This window comes from Sapajus apella, unplaced genomic scaffold (assembly GCF_009761245.1).
Source record: "Sapajus apella isolate SASKATOON/1434 unplaced genomic scaffold, GSC_monkey_1.0 scaffold12, whole genome shotgun sequence".
Lineage (NCBI taxonomy): Eukaryota > Metazoa > Chordata > Mammalia > Primates > Cebidae > Sapajus > Sapajus apella.
Genome location: NW_022436952.1, coordinates 8353335 through 8365843, shown reverse-complemented (window position 1 = coordinate 8365843; position 12509 = coordinate 8353335). Strand labels below are relative to the sequence as shown.

General features: G+C 52.1%; 1 pseudogene across 1 annotated transcript; it reads left to right on the top strand.

Moving 5' to 3' along the window:
- Nucleotides 1-4363: 4363 nt before the first annotated feature.
- Nucleotides 4364-5587, top strand: LOC116552632 (annotated as a pseudogene). Its single transcript, XR_004269470.1, has one exon. The product of XR_004269470.1 is annotated as an aldo-keto reductase family 1 member B1 pseudogene (transcript).
- Nucleotides 5588-12509: the final 6922 nt, after the last annotated feature.

Here is a 12509-nt window from a genome sequence, read left to right as displayed (position 1 = left end):
TTCCATCTTTTTTCCTCAGAGGTTTCCCATGGACACCTGTGTACCTTTAGGGAACCCCCAGTGGTCCATGAACCACACTTTAGGAAAATTCTATAGCCATTAAATCTGTCGTCTGAGTCATGAAATGTAGTCAGGTGGGGGGAACTGTCCTGTTACCCTGGTCTCTGGCCACCTATAGCTGGAAGAGTGCATCCCTGGCCAAGTGACATGTTAAGTGGGAGGGACCTTGATAGACACATAAGGGACATTCAGAGAGATCCAGGACATTTAAGTGAACAGCTCAGTTTTGAGGAGATTCATGGAAAGATGGAGAGTCAGTCAGGATTCAGCTGGTGACAGGCAGCTCTGGTCCTGTGATGTCTCCTGGTTAGGTGTTCTGTTTCTATGAGGGTCCTGTAGCACGCAGTAAGCTGTTTCTCACTAGTGAATAGTCCTCCAGAGCTCTAGAGGTCTGCATTGTGAGTCTCCTATTGTGTTGTCAGTCTTTTTTGATGCCACAAATACCCCTAATGCATAGGGTCTGTGGGTCTTGGGGTCCAAGTGGCAGGTTCCTTTGCACCTCATCTGGAACTGTTGAACAGCTCTTTCTTGCTCTGCGTCCCACTCAAATTTGACAGCCTTCAATGTCATCTGTAAACATATTCCCAGATGTAGAACATGCTTTCTCCAGAGTCTGAGGAGGCCTACCAGATGTGCAATTTTTTTTTTTATGAGATGGAGTCTTGCTCTGTCGCCAGGCTAGAGTGCAGTGGAGCGATCTTGGCTCACTGCAACCTCCACCTCCTGGGTTCAAGTGATTCTCCTGCCTCAGCCTCCTGAGTAGCTGGGACTACAGGCACGAGCCACCAGGCCTGGACAATTTCTGCATTTTTAGTAGAGACGGGGTTTCACCATATTGGCCAGAATGGTCTTGATCTCCTGAACCTCATGATCCACCTGCCTTGGCATCCCAAAGTGCTGGGATTATAGGTATGCACCACTGCACCTGGCCCAGATGTGCTTTCTTATCTCTTGGCCAAGAATTTCTCCTTTTCTTTGGAGTGGATATCTAGGCATGCTTCTGCCAAACCACTAAAGAGCTCACTGACGTTAATAAGACTAAATCTTTGTAGGGGTTTTTCTTCCCATCCTCTGGAATGCATGTACTTACCAAGGCTCCGTGGCACTTTTCTGGTTCAATTAACATGATGTCATCACAAGAGTAGACCAAAGTGGCCAGGCACCATGGCTCACACCTGTAATTCCAGCACTTTGGGAGACTGAGGCAGGTGGATCATCTGAGGTCAGGAGTTCAAGACCAGCCTGACTGACATGGTGAAACCCCGTCTCTATAAAAAATACAAAAAAAAAAAAATTAGCTTGGTGTGGTAGCATACACCTGTAATCCCAGCTACTTGGGAGGCTGAGGCAGGAGATTCACTTGAACCCAGAAGGCAGAGGTTGCAGTGAACAAAGTTCTCACAATTGCACTCCAGCCTGGGCAATGAGAGTGAAACTCCGTCTCAAAAAAAAAAAAAAGAAGAAGAAGAAGAGGAAGAAGAAGAGTAGACCAACACACTATTCTGCAGAATGTCCAGATGCTCCAGGTGTCTTCGGACTTTTACGACAGAGGGGGAAAGTTAATATACTCTAAAACAAGACCTTAAATGTATACTGCTGTCCTTCCCAAGTGAATGCAAATTGTTTCTATTTCTTTCCGATAAGGATGAGACAGAATGCATTTCCCAGATCAATGCCCACGTACTATGCACCTGAGGCATGTTCCTCTGCTTTAGCAAAGGTACAGCACCTGGAGCAGCAGCTGTCAGCGGGCTAATACTCAGTTGTGTTTGCTCTGGTCCGCTGTCATCCTCTAGAAACTATTTGGTGAATGTTTGGTTTTTACCTAATGTATCCACTCTAGCATGCCCACTTCTCCGAGCTTTATGATCCCATCTTCTATCTGCTATGACAGTTCTAGCGTTTGTACTGTACTTAGTATAAAGCTGGCTGGTCAGTGATTCAGAGTCTGCTTCTCTCTCTCTCTCTCTCTTTTTTTGGGGGAGACAGCATCTTGCTCTGTCACCCAGGCTGGAGTGCAGTGGCATGATCATGGCTCACTGCAGCCTCGCCCTCCTCAGCCTCCTGAGTAGCTGATACTACAGGCATGTGACAGCACACCTGACTAATCTTTTTTTTTTGTCCCCCAGGCTGGTGTGCAGTGGCACCATCTTGGCTCACTGCAACCTCTGTCTCCTGGGTCAAGAGATTCTTATACCTCAGCCTCCCGAGTAGTTGGGATTACAGGTATATGCCACCACACTCAGCTAATTTTTGTGTTTTTAGTAGAGGTGGGGTTTCACCATGTTGGCCAGACTGGTCTTGAACTCCTGACCTCAAGTGATCTGCCTGCCTTGACCTCCCAAAGTGCTGTGATTACAGGTATGAGCCACCGCACCCAGATAATTTTTATTTTTATGTTTTTAATAGAGATGAGGTCTTGCCACGTTGCTCGGCTGGTCTCAAACTCCGGAGCTCCAGCTATCCTTCCACCTTGGCCTCCCAAAGTCCTGGGATTGCAGGAGTGAGCCATCATGTCTGGCCCAGAGTCTTCTTCTTTAGGCCATCCTGGCACCAGCTGTCTTCGGTTAGGTCCCCAGGAAACAGACTCTAAGATGGAGTTTTATGTGCAGAAATTTTGGAGGGAGCAAGTGCAGTGGGACTGGGCAGAAACAGACATTTCACTGCAGTGCATTCACAACAAAGGCCTCGGCTGACACCACAAGGAGCCCTGGAGCAGAGGTAGCCCTTGGGAGTTGTCCCTGCCTTGAGACAAGGAAGGAGTCAGGCCTTTACACCCTCACAACAACGAGCCCTAGGATGACTGTCCTGCCCGAGACCTCGGGACTCCCTTTGCCTGAGGGTGATACTTGGGGAAGAATATCAAGGCAGCAGCCTCCAGCTTTCCCCTCAGCCAGGGGAAAAGGGTATTACAGTCCCACAGGGACCCCCACCATACAGGCTGAGGAAAGGCAGATTTCACAGATCTCTCCAGCCATTGGTGCCTTCTGGACAATTTGTGGGCTGGGCGCAGTGGCTCATGCCTGTAATCCTAGCACTTTGGGAGGCCAAGGCAGGTGGATCACCTGAGGTCAGGCGTTTGAGACCAGCCTCACCAACATGGCGAAACCCCATCTCTACTAAAAATACACAAATTAGCCAGGTGCAGTGGTACATGCCTGTAATCCCAGTTGCTCCAGAGGCTGAGACAGGACAATTGCTTGAACCTGGGAAGCAGAGGTTGTAGTGAGCTGAGATCGTGCCACTGCCCTCCAGCCTGGGCAACAAAGTGAGACTCTGTCTCAAAAAAAAAAAAAAAAAAAAAAGAGAAAGAAAAGAAAAGAACATTTGTGGTGACCCTGTCACCAGAATTATGTGAGACTTAGTTTATAATTCCCTGTTTAGGGTTTTATAGCACAAAACCAGGCACCAAATAGAGCTTGGCCTAAATTAATGATTTTCAAACTGGATTCCATGGTATCCTGGGGGTTTCTTATAATTTTCAGGGGGTTCCATGAAGATTCATATTCAGGAGATTCTCTCTCGTCACTGCTGTGACCAGGGCAACTCCATTGTTATCTGCTCACAGACTAGGACTCTACAGAAGGTTTTGTTTGAGTAAAGCCTTTTACTGCTGAAAACTAACAGTAGGACATTCTATAGAATACCTGACCAGAAGGAGTTCCAGACCAGCCTGGCCAACATGGCAAAAACCTGTCCTACTAAAATCCAAAAAATAGCCAGGCGTTGTAGCACGTGCCTGTAGTCCCATCTACTGAGGAGGCTGAGGCAGGAGAATCACTTGAACCCGGGAGGCAGAGGTTGCAGTCAGCTGAGATCGTGCCACTGCACTCCAGCCTGGGTGACAGAGTGAGATTCTGTCTCAAAAAAAAAAAAAGAGGGGGGAATACCTGACCGGTACTCCTTGAAACTGTCAGTCATGAAAAACAAGGAGAGACTAAGAAATTCTCAAGAACCAGAGGTGACCAAGGAGACGCAAGCACCAAATGCAAATGATATCCTGGATGGAATCCTGGAACGGAAAAGGGACCTCAGGAGAAAAATTCGTGAAGTCCGTATAAAGTCTGGAGTTCAGCTCACAGTGACATAGTACTAATGTTGACGTCTTCCTTTTGGCAAATGTTCCGTGATGATGTAGGATGTTAACATTAGGGGAACTGGATAAGGTATATATGGGAATTTTCTGTACTTTCTTTGCAACTTTACTGTAAATCTAAAATTATTAAACCCAAACTGTAAAAGTTTATTTAAAAAAAAAGCATTCAAGATGGTTCCGGGCGGGGGTCTGGGGAGCGCAGCAGCCATGGCCAGCCACCTCGTGTTCAACAATGGTGCCAAGATGCCATCCTCGGGCTGGGCATCTGGAAGTCCCCTCCAGGCAGGAGACTGAGGCTGTGAAGGTGGCCATCAATGTTGGGTACCACCGCATTGACTGTGCCCACGTGTACCAGAATGAGAATGAGGTGCGTGTGGCCATTCAGAAGAAGCTCCGGGAGCAGGTGATGAAGCGTGAGGCGCTCTTCATCGTCAGCAAGCTGTGGTGCACGTACCATGAGAAGGGCCTGGTGAAAGGAGCCTGCCTGAGGATGCTCAGTGACCTTAAGCTGGGCTACCTGGACCTCTACCTTATTCACTGGCCAACTAGCTTTAAGCCTGGGAAGGAATTTTTCCCATTGGATGAGTCGGGCAACATGGTTCCCAGAGACACCAACATTCTGGACGCGTGGGCGGCCATGGTGGATGAAGGGCTGGTGAAAGCTATTGGTATCTCCAACTTCAACCATCTCCAGGTGGAGAGGATCTTAGACAAACCTGGCTTAAAGTATAAGCCCGCAGTTAACCAGATTGAGTGCCACCTGTTCCTCACTCACGAGAAGTTAATCCAGTACTCCCAGTCCAAAGGCATCGTGGTGACCACCTACAGCCCCCTCGGCTCTCCCGACAGGCCCTGGGCCAAACCCGAGGACCCTTCTCTCCTGGAGGATCCCAGGATCAAGGCGATCACAGACAAGCACAGTAAAACTACAGCCCAGGTCCTGATCCGGTTCCCCATGCAGAGGAACTTGGTGGTGATCCCCGAGTCTGTGACACCAGAACGCATTGCTGAGAACTTTAAGGTCTTTGACTTTGAACTGAGCAGCCAGGATATGACCACCTTACTCAGCTACAATAGGAACTGGAGGGCCTGTGCCTTGGTGAGCTGCGCCTCCCACAAGGATTACCCCTTCCATGAAGAGTTTTGAAGCTGTGGATGCCTGCTCATCCCTAAGTGACCTATACCTGTGTTTCCTGCCTCATTTTTTCCTTGCAAATGTAGTGTAGCCTGTGTCACTCAGCAGCAGGACAGCAACCTGTAGAGTGGCCAGCGAGGGTGTGTGTGGCTTGATGTTGGATCTGACGAGGCCTGTCAGTAGAGTAGAAGTCTCTTCCAGTTTGTTGTGCCCTTCTTTTGCCCCGCTGGGGAAAGCACAACCTAAATACCCTTTTCTGACCAAAGAGAAGCAAAATCTACCAGGTCAAAACGGTGCCACCAGCAGCTGAGTTTTGGCCGCTTGGAACTGTAACCCTCTCGGCAAGACTCCTCTTTGCCTCAAATGGAAAGTGCTTTTGTGAGCTTGAAAAAAAAGTAGCATTCAAAAACCGTCAGGCAAATGAGCTCCAAATACAGCCAGAGATGAGATGGAAGACTTCCTGGTTCAGAAAGTCTTTCAGGAGGAAATGTGCTTGAATCTCAGGTAGAATTGGGATACGAGGCATTGGTGATTGGGCAATGTCCTTGCCTGTAGGATTCTTTGTGGAGTGCTGGGTATTCATATTGCTGTCTTTCCTTATCGCTAGCAGCCTCAGGGAAGCAGAACCCATCTGAGAAAGGGCGGACAGAACTGAAGAGGGACTCAAGGAAGTTGGGCTTACTGGATTGGGGTGAATGTTAAAGTTCCAGTTTGGACAGGTTTGGATCGAGAGATGGATGGTGGGGAGGGAATCATGCTAAATACTTCCTGTACTTTCCAGCAGAGCCCAAGCAGGAAACCAGGAAAATCTAGAGGAAGGAAGTGACACAGGCCTGCCCCCAGTCTGATGGGGAAACCTACGTTATACCCTCAAGGAAGCCCGTTCTCTTTGGGAGACACACTCTCTGACTTCAGAGAGCTCTCTGTCTGAATGCATGGATGCAATGCCTAACTTTGAGGAGCCCCTCTGTCTGATGGGAGGGACACGGCTTCTTCCTCTAATCCAAAGGGGAGGCAGGACATGTCACGTGCACATTGGTGGTAGCTGGGCTGACCTTTAGACATTAGTATTCAGGGACAAGGAGAGCCTGGGGGGAAGGCTTGAGGAGGGACCTGTGGTCCTTTGTGAAGAGAAGACCAGTGTGAAAGGTGCTGGGCTGGAGCTGACGGGCCCCCGGGGTAATAAGCCCGGGTCAGACATGGATGTCCGTGATGGTGACCAAGTTCTGATCTGTTGTCCCCACAGGGGCTGATAGCAGCTGAAAAACAGTGAAGGGACAGGGGAAAGACAGGAGACAGACAAACAGAGACACATGAGCCACATGCGGAAGAAGATCTGAAATGGAGTGATAAAGCATACATCTGAGGCCAGGCACCGTGGCTCAAACCTGCAATCCCAGCACTTTGGGAGGCCGAGTGGGCGGATCACCTGAGGTCAGGAGCCTGACCAACATGGTGAAGCCCGTCTCCACTAAAAATACGGAAAATTAGCTTGTAGGGACATGCACCTGTAGTCCCAGCTACTCTGGAGGCTTTGAGACAGGAGAATTGCTTGAACCCAGGAGGTAGAGGCTGCAGTGAGCTGAGATGGAGCCACTGCACTCCAGCCTGGGCGACAGAGCGAGACTCTGTCTCAAAAAAAAAAAAGAATAGATATGAGTATATGATTCAGATGCAGACAGAATGGAAGAGAGGTTCCTGCTCCCAAACCTCCCCTCACCCCCGACTCCTGCCCTGGCCCCAGCTGGCACCCCGTTTGCATCTCCCTCTCTCCATGCCCCCCATTCAGGCATTACCTCAGTATTTTCTTTCACTAGGGGTCAAAGGCAAACAGAGCCAACATCCACATATGCCAGCTTGTGGGGGAGGAGGATGTCTTAACCTCTCTGAGCCTCAGCTTCCTCATCTGTGAAATGAGGGTAAGAATATTAGAGGCACCTACATCATAGCATTGTTGCAGCCTGGCATCTAACTCATGCCTGCATGGGTCTTACCACAGGGCCTGGCACACAGGAGGCACCAAACAGCCCTCAGCCTGTGTTGTGCAGGTACTATGCGAGTGACTTTCCTGTCTGACATGCATGCGTGCTCAGTGGGGATACGGTGTGTGTAGAGGGAGCTTCTGGGCCGGATGACAGCGAGGGTGGCAGGTGGTACCGTAGGGTGGGAGGAGCACTAGCTGTGTGGCCAGGCCAGGCAGGAGTGGGATCTATTCACAGCTTCACCACTTCCCAGCCAGGGGAGCCCCAGCAAGGAACTTCCCCTCACAACAGAATGGGCATAAGCCCTTCCTGGGACATTGTCAGTGAGAAGGTGCAAAGTGCCTCTTCAAACACTACCGAGAGCTGTATTTTTTGTTGTTGTTGTTTGTTTTTTTGAGATGGAGTTTTGCTCTTGTTGCTCTGGCTGGAGTGCAATGTCGTGATCTCGGCTCACTGCAACCTCCGCCTCCCTGTTTCAAGCAATTCTCCTGCCTCAGCCTCCTGAGTAGCTGAGATTAGCCCACCAGCACGCCCGGCTAATTTTTTTTGTATTTTTAGTAGAGATGGGGTTTCATCATGTTGGCCAGGCTGGTCTCGAACTCCTAACCTCAGGTGATCCATCCACCTCAACCTCCAAAAGTGCAGGGATTACAGGCGTGAGCCACCATGCCTGGCCGAGAGTTGTAATTCTTTCCACATTCTATGTGATCTGTTGTATGCGGCTGTGTGTGTCTAGAAGCCATGTAGACTTAGAAATAGGGGACATATGGATCAATGAGAGAAGCCCGATCTAGCTGTCGGGGCACATGGGTTCTTTCAGAGCTCGAGAAAGGGAATCTTGCGCAATGCCTCGGCCCTTCTGACTCTCCAGCTATAAAATAGAGGTATTAAGGCTGACGTCCCAGAGCTGTTGTGAGGATTAAATGAGATATCGTGTGTGGTGTGGTCAGCTCACAATAGTTCCTCAGCAAATGGGAGGGAGGCAGCTCTGTTCTGATCTTTCCAACTGGCAGCCCACTTACTGGTGGTGCCTGTGGTCAGTTTCCAGCCACGTCATCCCGCAATCCTTTCCATGCATGCACACAGATGGGAGCCTGTTCGTGCAAATAGTCACTACTTTAGATGAAGTGAGGGCATCCCTTGGCCCATCCTGGGTCCCTCGGATCAGCTGGAAGTAGCAGATAAGGCTGGGGGCTCTGGAGCCAGGCTGACTGGGCTTGAATTCCAGCTTAGCCACTTGCTAGCTTTGTGACTTCAGACAACTGTCTTAACCCTCTGTGCCTTTCTTTCCCCCTCTGAAATGGGAGACAGTTGGAGCACCCATCTCAGAGGGCTCTTGGAGGGATACAAAGGTGTGAAGTGCTGACGGCAGAGCCTGGTACCATCGTTGTTGTTCCGGAGATGGGCCGGGTCTGGAGGGTGTGCTCCGCTGCCCGATTCCCACGCCTTTCCTGGCCAGCAGATATCTCATCCCTGGAACAGTCTTCCTGAGCTCTGACCAGTCTCCCTCAGGCAGAAGTTCCTAGAAGGGTGCAACCTGGGGCAACAGCCAGGGCAAGCTGCTAAAATGATCACACTTCAGAAGAGGCCTCCGGATGTCAGTGGGACAGTTTTTTTGGAAAGCGAATGTTCACAACGTTCAGGAAAGGCACACTTTCGTAGGTCCCCAGCAGGGTAGGAAAGAACCAGCCTTTCTCAACTCTATTCCTTCTCCCGCCTCAGCCCCCCTCCCACCCAAAATGAAGAAAGAGCCACAGGGGAGGGTGAAAGCAGTCTTTGGTGAGGTCAGAGGTCTGATACTCTGAAGTTCAAATCTCACTGCCCTGCCAGTGACCTCAAGAGGAGGAGAGCCAGGAGTAGAAAAATGTAAAGAGGGTATCTAAAGGGGGTGGGGTGGGGTGGGGGAGGTATGATTGGAATGAGAGAAGAAGTGGTGGGCTGCCAGAAAGAGGGGAACAGAAATTGTGGGTGTCTACTTTACCCAAAATACGCAGAGGACCACGTGTGCGCGTAGACGTGTAAGTGTGCATCGGTGAATGTGTGAACGAATGAATGAATGTGTGTGTGAGAGAGAGCAGGTGGGTTTGAGCGAGTGGGGATGAGCACCTGAGAGTCTGACTGTGCAGAGGCAGAATCACAGGCTCACCCCTGGGGGGAGACTTTTTCTGTCCGTCCCCCTTATTTTACAGATGAGGAAACTGAGGTTCAGTGACGGGGAGTGAAATGGCCCAGGCATGTTGGGAGGGGATGGAGAGGGGCTTTTCCTAGCTTGGCCTTCCCTTCAGTGTCCCCTCCTCCACCCACCCGCCCCCAACTATTTCTTGAGGTCAGGGGGAGGGGGCAGGCCAGGGCTGCTGGGGAGAGAAGGGAGAAGGGGAGGAGGGTGGGAGGCAGCCTTGCAGGGCACAGGGGCTCTGCGGGAAGGGTCCGGACATGTGGCCTCCCCCTTTTCTGCAGACGTGGACTCCCCACCCCAGCAGGGACGTGTCATCCCTGGAATGGGCAGCAGAGCCTCTGTCCAGCTTTTCTGCCAGATCCAGCCTCGAATTTGGGGAGGGCCCCTGAGAAGGACGCTTGGGCAGGCTCCCAGTCTGACAGAGCTGAGCCCTAAGAGGGAGTGGGTAAACCTGGGCCCACCCAAGTTCAGGTCCTCCCCTCCCCGCCTCTCCTTGGTGTCCCCATCTGGGAAATGGGAGAAAGGGCAAGGAATTCTATCTGCCATGGGGAGGTTGAATCTGGTGAGGGGCATGCAAGTGTTCGAAGCCCCCTTCCGATGGCAGTCGGGGGAACAAGACCCCATCACAGGCCTGCCTATGGCTTCCTCCCCTCCTTCAGAGCCCCCTGCCTGGGAGGAGTACCCTCTCCCTGAGTGTGGGGGAGGAGGAGAAAGAGGGTCCACGTCAGGAGAGGGAAGCTGCAGCCAGAAGACATTCCGGATGACTCACAGCCCCGGAACGCCTTGAGAGCGGCGGGGACAGCCCCCTGTTCAGCTGGGGCAGCTGGAGACCCAGGACCTGGGGGGCAGGGAGGCGAGGCGAGGGGGAGGCAGGGGTCAGAGGCAGAGCCTGGAGACAGGATTGAAGCCAAGGTCTCTGAGAGCAGCTGAGAGACGGAGACAGTGTGCCACCCGCCTCATCCTAGCCACAAACGGTGGTCCTCACACAGCAGAGGGAGGAGGGCTGGATCTTACAAAGGCCTCCTCTTGGACCACCATGGAACTTCTCTTCTTAGGAGGAACGGCCTGCCCCTGTCCCTTTCTTGGTCTGATCCTAGCACCCTCCTGCCCTGAGAAGGCAGGGGGATGGCTACAATGGCCTCCAGAGAGCCCCCACGTGATTCTCACCCACTCCAACCCACTTCACTGTTAGGCTTCTCCCATGACCTCTGTCCCCTCCACTTCCTGGGCCTCAGGTTTGAGGAAGGCAAACTGAGGCCGGACGAGGCTGGGCCTTGAGGAACACAGCTGCTCTCCCCAGGCCAGCCTGACCCAGACGAGCTCTGCACTCCGGGCCTCTGCATCCTGCTCTTCCTCCCTCCAGCGAAGATGCAGCTAAGCCTCAAGTCTACGTGGCAGGCAAAGGGGGAGCCTGCGAGGGAGGGGAGCTGGGAATGAGGTCAGCGGGTTGGATGGGCCAGGCCATGGCTACGAAGGCATCTGGGCTGCAGCAGTCTGGAAGGTAGGGGCCTCCGGGTCAGGCCACTCCCAGCCCAAACCCGCCATCCACCGCCCACCATGGCCTCCTTCCCGTCTCCTGCTCCTCCCCTCCCTGCAGCCCACATTCCGCCCGCCCAGGCCAGATGGTTCGCATCAAGGCTTTTCCATGTGGCAGTTCCTCCCTGCCCACCAGGCACCCTTCCCCCTCTGGCCACATGGCTCAGCTGAGAGTTGGGGAGCAGCTCTCCTGGGCCGTCCTCCCAGGACCAAGCTGGGATTCTGTGGGATCCCCGTGTCACGCTGCCACCGCCATCCTCGGTGGCTTCCCTGGCCCTGCCAGCTCCCCAGCCCCTACCACCTGGGCTTTTCAATGTCACAGGGTTCTTACCTCTGACCCCTCAATCCCAGCTGTGTGATCTCTGGCAACTACTTTCCTTCTCTGGGCCTCAGTTTTCTAATCTGTACAAGGAGGGGAGGACAGAGTAAACTCAGAGCTTCCTTCCAGCAGAACATCTCCTGTTCTGTGATATTTCCACCTGGAGACTCTAAAGCTCTGGGGCCCAGCAGAAGTCAAAGCCCAGCTCTGGAGGGGTTATCTGGTCTACCTCCTTACCGGTTCCCAGCCTGTTTGTTCATCTCCATATCCACAAGTTCCTCCCAATCCACCCACACTTTCCTTGAATCTTCCCCTCCCCTCAAGGGCCCCGGCCTTCTTTTTTGGCGGGGAGGGGGACAGAGTCTCACTCTGTCATCCAGACCAGAGTGCAGTGGCACGATCTTGGCTCACTGCAACCTCCACCTCCCAGGTTCAAGTGATTCTCCTGTCTCAGCCTCCTAAGTAGCTGGGACTACAGGTGCGTGCCACCACGCCCAGATAATTTTTCGTATTTTTAGTTGAGATGGGGTTTCACCATGTTAGTCAAGATGGTCTCAATCTCTTGGCCTCAGGATCAGCCCACCTTGACCTCCCAAAGTGCTGGATTACAGTCATGAGCCACTGTGCCTGGCCTAAGGGCCCTGGCTTCTAACTTGAGTCTATCTGCTGTCACCAAGGTATAAGTCCTCTGGTGAGTTCTCAGCAAAAGGATCACAACTGTTCTTCTCTCAAACGCAGTCACCAACTACCTGTGGTCAGCACTGAGTATAACTCCTTCCCCCAGGACCCCAGGCCTCTAGAAGCTGGCCCCAGCCTTATCTTCCTCTGCCCACGGCCTTGTCTCTATCTTTCTTTCTGTCTGTCCATCTCTCACTCAATCTGTGAAACTTCTCAGGCTGGGTGGTCCCTTTCCTCCCATTTAAACCCTGCATTGGAAAACTGTCACCCACCCTCCTAAGCCTGGTTGGAAAGCCTCCTCCTCCATGCAGCCTTCCTTATTTCCCACCGGCACTCTCATTATCCTTTGTGTCTGGAGGCTTCCATTTACTGAGCAAGACACAGGCCAGCAAGGTGGTCTCACTACTGCCCCAGCTCACACACTGGGGGAATGGAGTACAGAGCTGGAGCATTTCCTCAAAATCACACGGCCAGTGCTGCCTCAAGTAAGGGACGTGTGTGTGTGTGTGTGTGTGTGTGTGTGTGTG